This window comes from Hyaena hyaena, unplaced genomic scaffold (assembly GCF_003009895.1).
Source record: "Hyaena hyaena isolate Hyena2069 unplaced genomic scaffold, ASM300989v1 scaffold_315, whole genome shotgun sequence".
NCBI lineage: Eukaryota > Metazoa > Chordata > Mammalia > Carnivora > Hyaenidae > Hyaena > Hyaena hyaena.
Genome location: NW_024080948.1, coordinates 203,330 through 211,588, shown reverse-complemented (window position 1 = coordinate 211,588; position 8,259 = coordinate 203,330).

The following is an 8,259-nucleotide window of genomic DNA, read 5'->3' as shown; positions in this document are numbered from 1 at the left end:
GAGATCATGACATGAGCCGAAGTCAGATGCTTAACTGACTTAGCCACCCAGGCACTCCGATCTTAGACCACTCTTGAGGCCAATCTACAAGAATACAATGGAATCTCAATGCTGAGGTGCTGGTGAACCCTGAAGTTAAGGTTAGCCAAGGAGATGGGCAGGTGAAGGACCCAGAAATGATGGCAGAGCTGAGGCACAGAGAGCAGCGGCTGGTTTTGAGCTGATTTTAATAGAAGGTTTTTCCAAATGGGTGACATACTTCCTGCCGTAGTACACTAGAGGTGATAGTGCACACAGCATACCCATTCTTTCATGGTACAAGGTCATCACTCCTGACAGTGATGGGTCCTTACTGCAGTGGTTCTAAACTTTAGCAGGCAAGTGAACCACCTTAGGTGCTCATTTTTCAAAAATTCAGATGTCCAGTTTCCAGCCACACACAGTCTGAGTTAGTAGGGTCTAGGTTCAGGTTTGGGAATATGCACTTTTTAAAAATGTTCTTATTTATTTGTGAGAGAGAGAGAGACAGTGCTTGAGTGAGCACACAAGTGGGTGAGGGGCATAGAGAGAGAGGGAGATGCAGAATCCGAAGCAGGGTCCAGGCTCTGAGGTGTCAGCACAGAGACCCATGTGGGGCTCAAATTCATGAACCATGAGATCATGACCTGAGACGAAGTCAGATGGCTTAACTGATTGAACCACCCAGGCACCAGAGGAATATGCACTTTTAACAAGTCCTGAATCCTGTGATGCTGATGGCCCATGATGTGCAAAAAGTGCTGTACACAGGAGAACACAGCCTCAGAGGCTGGGGCTACCATACACGAGGTGTTTAGAGTGGCCTGTCACCTATCAGGAAAATAATAGTAATTATTATTGCTATATTTTACTTACTGCCACATACTGTAGTATTTCATCTTCACAACCACCCCATGAAACACATGCTAAAGACACAATGCAGAGGAGGGAAGTGAGCATGGGGAGGTTGAATAATTTGCCTAAGGTCATGTAATGAGGAAACGGAAGAATTAAGATTTGAGGCAAGCATGGTTTGTTTCCAGAACATACATTTTCTTCTTATTATTTTAAAGAGAGAGAAAGAAAGTGCAGAAGAGAAGGTCAGAGGGAGGGGAGGGGAGAGAAAGAGAATCCCAAGCAGACTCCACACTCAGCACTGAGCATGATGTGGGGCTTGATCCTACGACCCTGGGATCAAGACCTGAACTGAGATCAGGAGTCCAACACTTAACCAACTGAGCCACCCAGGTGCCCCTGCAAGTATACATTCTTAACCATAACCCTAAATATCCTTTCTAGCTGTCTTACTCCTCACCACTCTCACCAGACCCCATGTCAAGGCCACTCCAGCCACCTGCCCAGATGAGGAAACCATCTCTCACCCTAAGCCTTGACCTGAGAGTCTACTGACTTATGCCTTGTGCTTTCCCTAAAACAAAATACAGGTTTGAAAGGACCCTTGGAGGATATTCAAGGCAGCTCTATATGGGAATCTTTTTTATTTATTTATTTTTAAAATTTTTAATGTTTATTTTTGAGAGAGACAGAGTGTGAGTGGGGGAAGGGCAGAGAGAGAGGGGAGACACAGAATCTGAAGCAGGCTCCAGGCTCCAAGCTATCAGCACAGGGCTTGACGTGGGGCTTGAACTCACAAACTGGTGAGATCACAACCTGAGTTGGAGTTGGCCATTTAACCGACTGAGCCCCTAGGTGCCCTTATGGGAATCACTATAATAATGGTTCTCAATCCGGGGCAATTTTGGCCCCCCCTCATGGGGACTTTCAGCAATGTCTGGAGATGTCTTTTGTTTGTTTGTCACAGTTGAGGAGGTGGTGCTACTAGTATTCTAGTGGAAGGAATTGAGGATTCTGCTAATCATTCTACAGAGCACAGGCTGTCCCCAGCCTGACAATAAAGAGTTATCTGGCCCAAATTATCAATAGTGCTGAGTCTGAGACCTCTGTTCTACAGCAAGCTCTGACCAGATGACTCTCTCTCTCTCTGAACACTTCTACTCATTCTCATTCAATAAATATGTCTCCAAACCAGGCCCTGTGCTAGGTGTCAGAGAACAGTGGTGGAGAAGACAGACCATGGGCCCTGCCCTCAAGCACTGCATAATCAAGAAAAGGATACAAGTCACAACATGTGATTACAACACTGTGTGATAAGAATTGTGATAAGTTCAGGGGTCATGGAAGGCCTCCCCAGAGAGAGGAGCATAATCCAGATAGAAGGAACAATGTATGGAAGGGTCTGGAAGGTCCAGAACACACTGGAACACTTAGTGCTAGGAAAGGGGTGGTAAAAGAGGTTGCAGAGGTAGTCAGGGGCCACATCATGAAAGCGCTTTGTTTTTCAAAACTGCGTTACTGAGGTATAATTGACACCCCAAAGCTGTACACATTTAATATATGAAGTTTAATGAGTTTTAAATAAATACATATCTGTGAAACCATCACCACAATCTATGCCATAAACAAATCTGTCCCCTCCAGAGATTTCCTCCTGCCCTCATTACTTATTATTATTATTTTGTGCTAAGAACACTTAAGATCTGCCCTCTTAGCAAATGTTTATACAGTACAGTATTGTTAACTATAGGCACTATGCTGTATAGTAGATCTCTAGGATTTATTAATCTTGCGTACCTGAAACTTTGTCCTCTTTGACGAAGATCTCTGGCTCCCCTGTCCTTGAAAGCTCTTGATGGAAAGTTCTTGAACCCTGGGGGGGTAGGAGGGTGGCACTTTCCATTCCCTCTTCCTGCAACTCCCTCACCTCCTTCAGGTCTCTCGTTCAAATGTCACTTCTACAGGGCCACCTTCTCTTCATCCTTTATAAAACAGTTGTCCCATCCCTCTTAGCTCCTCAACCTGCTTTATTTTTCATAGCACTTATTGCCAGATGGTTTTTCCACTAGACTGTAACTAGAAAGGAACAAGAATGTTTTTGTTTGCTGTCATATCCCAGAGCCTAGTACACAGTGCCTGGTACATAGTAAAATAGGTCCTCAAATAATGAATGAATGAATGAATGAGCAAACAAATAGAAATACATCTGATGCTTACGAAGTAGAACCAATAGTTCTTTGGTAGAAGATGGATGGGGGCTGTGAAGGAGAGGCTTCTGGCTGGATAACTGGGTACACGGTGGTGTACCCCACAGCATAGGGGTCACAGCAGACTGGTATGGAGTTCATGTGAGTGGTATGTGAGATATGACATCACTTTTTAGGAGTGTGGTGTAGGCCATCCTGGGAGGGGAAAGGGATGCCTCTCCAGTTGTCTGACAATATGGAATGCCTGGTTTAAAACATATCTGAGTTTGAATCCTGCCACTTATTAGCTTTGTGATTCTGAATGATTGCTTAACTTTGCTGAACCTGTTTTCTCCTCTGCAAATCAAGGAGTGGGGGATTCCTCTCTCGTGGGGTCCCTGCATTCTAGAAAGCCTGGCGCAATGCCAGGTATATAGTTGGTGTTCTTATAACAGTAGCTATTATTGTTGTTGCTATAATTAGAACATCTCTGTTTAAAAGTTCTTTCCTATAATGCGTCAAGTTCTATTCCTATAATCTCCCGTGCTGGTCTTAGTTTTGCCCTCTGTGTCAACCAGAATGCATCTCCTTCATCCATAGCCGTTGGCTTTAGGAAGACTGGCATGTCCTCTGCAGCTCCCCCTTCTCCTACTTAAGCATCCTCATCTTCCCAAACTTGTTCATATGAGTGGTTCCTTCATTCTCCCTTAGTCATGCTCTCTCTGCGTATACAACATCCAGAACTGGACTTGGACCTTCTATGAGTGTGAAGGTCATGCCTTGTTCCTGTTACATCATCACCCTAGATTATGACCTCAGCTGCCCAAACTCTTTGATCAGAGTCTTTTATTCTTTTTTCCTCATTCTGGCCCATGCTTCCAAATTTGACACCTCTTGCCTGGTGCTTCTTTGTGGACTTCCCCTCTGACCTTTCTGATAATACCTTCTAGCCCACTGTAGTCCTGATCCAACATTTGATCCTAATCATTCTGTTCCTTCTACAGACCTGGAGACTGATCTGGGTTGGCCTCCCACCGGAACAGGTGTGATGCTCCTGAATACACTCCGAAGGCCATGCTGTTTAACAGATCCATCTTTCTCTCCTCCCCCACTATCTCTGTTTTCCAAGCGTGAACAGCGGCACTGCCAGCTGATCTGCTGCTTGCTGCCTCCAATGCCTCTTCTAATGTCACCACCGCCTCTGCTGTCTGCCACTCTCTTCCCTCTTTGGGCCACATTTTTTCTTCTTGTTATTTTCCGCTCTCTCCTTTGCCTGCCACTACTGAATATCTCAACTTTGGCTTCTCAGGAACTGAAATCCCGCCTTCTGGCCAGCAAACCAATCACATGTATTGTCTGCCATCGCTACATTTTTGGTTCAGCCCAGCTATTTTGGTCCCTGCTCGCACTCTGAGATTTTTCTCACTTTCCTCCGAGTTTACACCTCTTTCAGCACTTAAAGGGTGATAGACATCTTCAAGTTGGTTAACTGAGCTATAAAGGTCAGGCCTCTGACATGGCTGGTGATTGGCTAATGGATCTAGGTGTCAAAAGATGGAAGGCAGGTCATTGTGTAAAACTGAATGGGGCTTTTTTCCTTTTGTGGATTTTATCTCCCCCCCCAGATGGGACAATGGAGCCCTATTGCCTCATCAAGCAAAGGAGTCAAACCACAATAGACTGAATTTCAGCAAATGTTTTTCTCAGCCTCTAACAGATACCAAGAATTGTGCTTGGTGTTTTCATGTGCATTACTCATTAAGCCTTCCCCAAATGAAATCCCTTCCTTGGTACCCAGGCAACGCCTCCTGAACCCACTATTGGTTGGTTGGTTGGTTGGTTGGTTCATTCAACCATCCAGTGATGATCTGTTGTGCCAGGCACTTTGTAAGTACTGTGGCAGATACAGGAATAAACATGACAGTCTCTGCTCCTCAGGAGCTCAATCTAGTGGGGAAAATGTATCAACCAAAAGGTGGGGTGCACTGTGGTAGCTGCATTTAGAGTGGCAGAGAAGCAAAACACTGCAGGAGAAAGGAGGGTACCCACTAGTTCTGCAGAGAGATAAGGAAGGTTTACCAATGGGAGTAACATTTCAGCTAGACTTTGAAGGATGGGTTTGCTAACACGCATAAAGAGAAGGGGCTTTGTAGGCAGCAGAACAGCCTGCGAGTATGCAAGGACAGGGAATGAACTGGAATTGGTATGACTGGAGTATAGAAGACTTGCACCAACATCAGGGGCCTCTTTCCGGAGAGGCCTGGGTCACTGAGCAAGTGAGTTCGTTGCAGAAACTGGGTTCAGTGGCAGAAGTTTGGAATGTCTGGTCCCTGGCCTCTTAGCCTCTCTCACATGCACAGGCAGGTCCAGTTTCAATGCCCTGCTGCCTGGCTTAGAGCTGTCAATGACAGCCCTTCCATCTCCCTTTTTCCTTCTTAAGGGTCTGCCCCTGAGCTCTGAGGATTGTTCCCAGTAAACCTGGGAAGGAAGCAGAACTTAAAGAAGGCTGATCCATTGTAATGTTTGGTCCTGACCCAGACATTTGCCTAGGACCAGAGTCCTTAGATCCCAGCTCCTGATGCTGCAGAGCTAAACTCTGTGACCTTCATAGTGCATCCTGTTTGGCTCTGAGCCTCTCCTTGCTCATGTATCCCAGAAAAGGAGCTGGGTAAACCAGGTTGCCCTTTACCGAAGAGAGGCTACTTTCAAGTCCCCAAAGTGTTCAAAGGCGTAAGAGTAGGTTTATTATGCCAAGAGTTCCCTGTTCTTTATCTCCAGCCATAAACAGTAATGAGGGCAGGAGAGGAAAAGATTCTTAATTTCTGGGCTAGTTCAGAGGTGGGTGCTCAAAAAAAAATCCTCAGTTGGCTGCCTGGTTTGTCAGCAGTATCTGTCCAAAAATTCCCACACATTTCCCAAATGCCATAATTCATTTTAATTGGATTTCTAGAGAATAGACTCCAGAGATAAGAAGGAATTTGATTTATTTTAGATTTGTACCACACCTTTTTCTGAAAGAGTTTGAGACAACGTATGGGTTGAAACAAGGTTTTTAAGCAAGACTTTTAAGGACGAAACACAATTTGCTGGTGAAAAAGATGAAAAAAGTAAGTTACTTCCAAGCATTGCCATGTTCCATATTTAAGCCATACTTTTGATTGAAAGATTCTTCAGGGAAAAGGCCAAGAGGGAAAAACACTCGGTCACCCAGTGTCCACTTTCTGAAACCAGAAAGCATACAGAATCTCTGTAGGGAAAACATTTTCCTCAAGCTAAAGCTTGACAGGAAGAGATGTGTTTGGGCCTAAGAAAGCTCAGTGAGGGTGAAGAGTACCCAATTCAGGTCAGCTGTCAGTTCTCCGCCTGCAGTGCCCCAGTGCTGTGTGAGAGATGTTCATGTCCACAGGCCTCCTAATGGCAAGCAGACTGGACCGTGACAGATACACTGCCCTCCGCAGGACCTATCAGGACTGGCTCTTGGTCCAGGGAGAATGTAGCAGGGTGTAGTGACTAGATTTCAAAAGGCAAAGGACTCAAAGACTAAGTTTTCCACCTCGATTTTACCAAAGATAAAAAAGACACCATCCCAAGCAATAGCAAATACCTTTGTGTGATTATGTGTCAGGCACATTTGTTCATTTTACCTTAACAACAATTCTGTGGAAGAGGAATTATTATTTACATTTTACAAACAAGGAAATTGATGTCTAATTTACCCATTTGATCTCAGAACTAGATGCCTCTTTCCCACTATATGCCCTTTTTATTCAATCCAATAATTCATGTTTTTTAAAGTTTATTTATTTTGAGAGAGAGAGAGAGAAAATCCCAAGCAGGATTTGTGCAGTCAGAGCAGAGCCTAACTTGGGCTTGATCTCAGGAGCCAACCACTAGATCATGACCTGAGCCAAAAGAGTTGGAGGCTTAGCCCAATAATACTTAATTGAGGTTTCCTTGAAGAAAGGGAACATTACATGACATTCTGGCCAGGAGGATGCAGTGCAGGGATGTAATGCTTTAATGACATAACTTAACCTGGGAGTAGAAGCTGGAGACCTAGATGAACAATGGGTAACTTAGCTGCCCCATCATGTCCATTTCTAGGTGATTTATTTGAGATTTTTGACTGATCCCAGGCCACAGCCAAGTCACAAGTGATTCTCTGTGATTTGCCCACTATGTGAACAGATAATTACATACCATCTCCCTCCATGTCTCTACTTCCCAGCCCTCTCATCACCATGCTCCCCTCCCCCAATTCTCATTGTTTGAAACACGAATCAGGATATGCTGTGCTCCCAACACCTCCCAGGATTGCACATGCTGTATCCCTCAACACTTCTCAGATCTCTCTCTACCTAGAAGCCTCCCCCGAGTTCCCCTCTCTCTGTCCTCAACCCCATGTGAAGAAGGCACCTCCCCTTTGTTCTCCCAAAGAGCCCTGTATATACCTTTTAGAGCTATGTTTTCATGGTGGGTTTACTTGCTGGTCTGTGATCTCTTTATGCATCTTTGTATCCCCAGAGCCTTGCACAGTGCCTAGGGTGTAGGAAGTGCCCAATAGTGTTTGTTGAACAGACGTGATGAGCAGCTACTGTGTGTCAGGCACTTGTGGGCACTAGATATAGAGGAATGAGTAGAACAAAGACCCTTCCCTTGAGGCGCTCAGAATCTGAAACATCAAGTCATGATTAGAGCCCAACACTGTAAGATAAAAGGAGACTTAGGGAGCACAAAAGAGGAAGAAAATAGCTTAGTTTGGGGAGTGAGGGAAGTCTTCCACAAGTGATCACTTATAAGCTGAACCTTAAAATAATGAAAGATTTTCACCTAAGGAGTTATCCCAGGGATAAGGGGGAAACGTACAAAGGCATGAAAGAAGTTCAATGCTTGGAAAAGTGCAAGAGGTACTGATATCCTTTGCCATAATTTGGAGCAACAAACACGTTCTAGATTTCAATATGAAAGACGTAAGGTTGTTGCACTGTTGTAGATGTTAAGGCTTTAATGTTCTGTTTTGTTTTTAATCAGTCAAATGCATTTTATCACAAGGGAGTAAAGATGTTATCGTCACCTTAGATGAAATAAATAATAACTTATTTATAGTTTCTGGTCTACTTCCAGAAACCAAAGTGGTTTGCTTTGACTTGTAATAACAGACACATTCACAATAAGACTTGTTCATATAGAAACAAGAAGC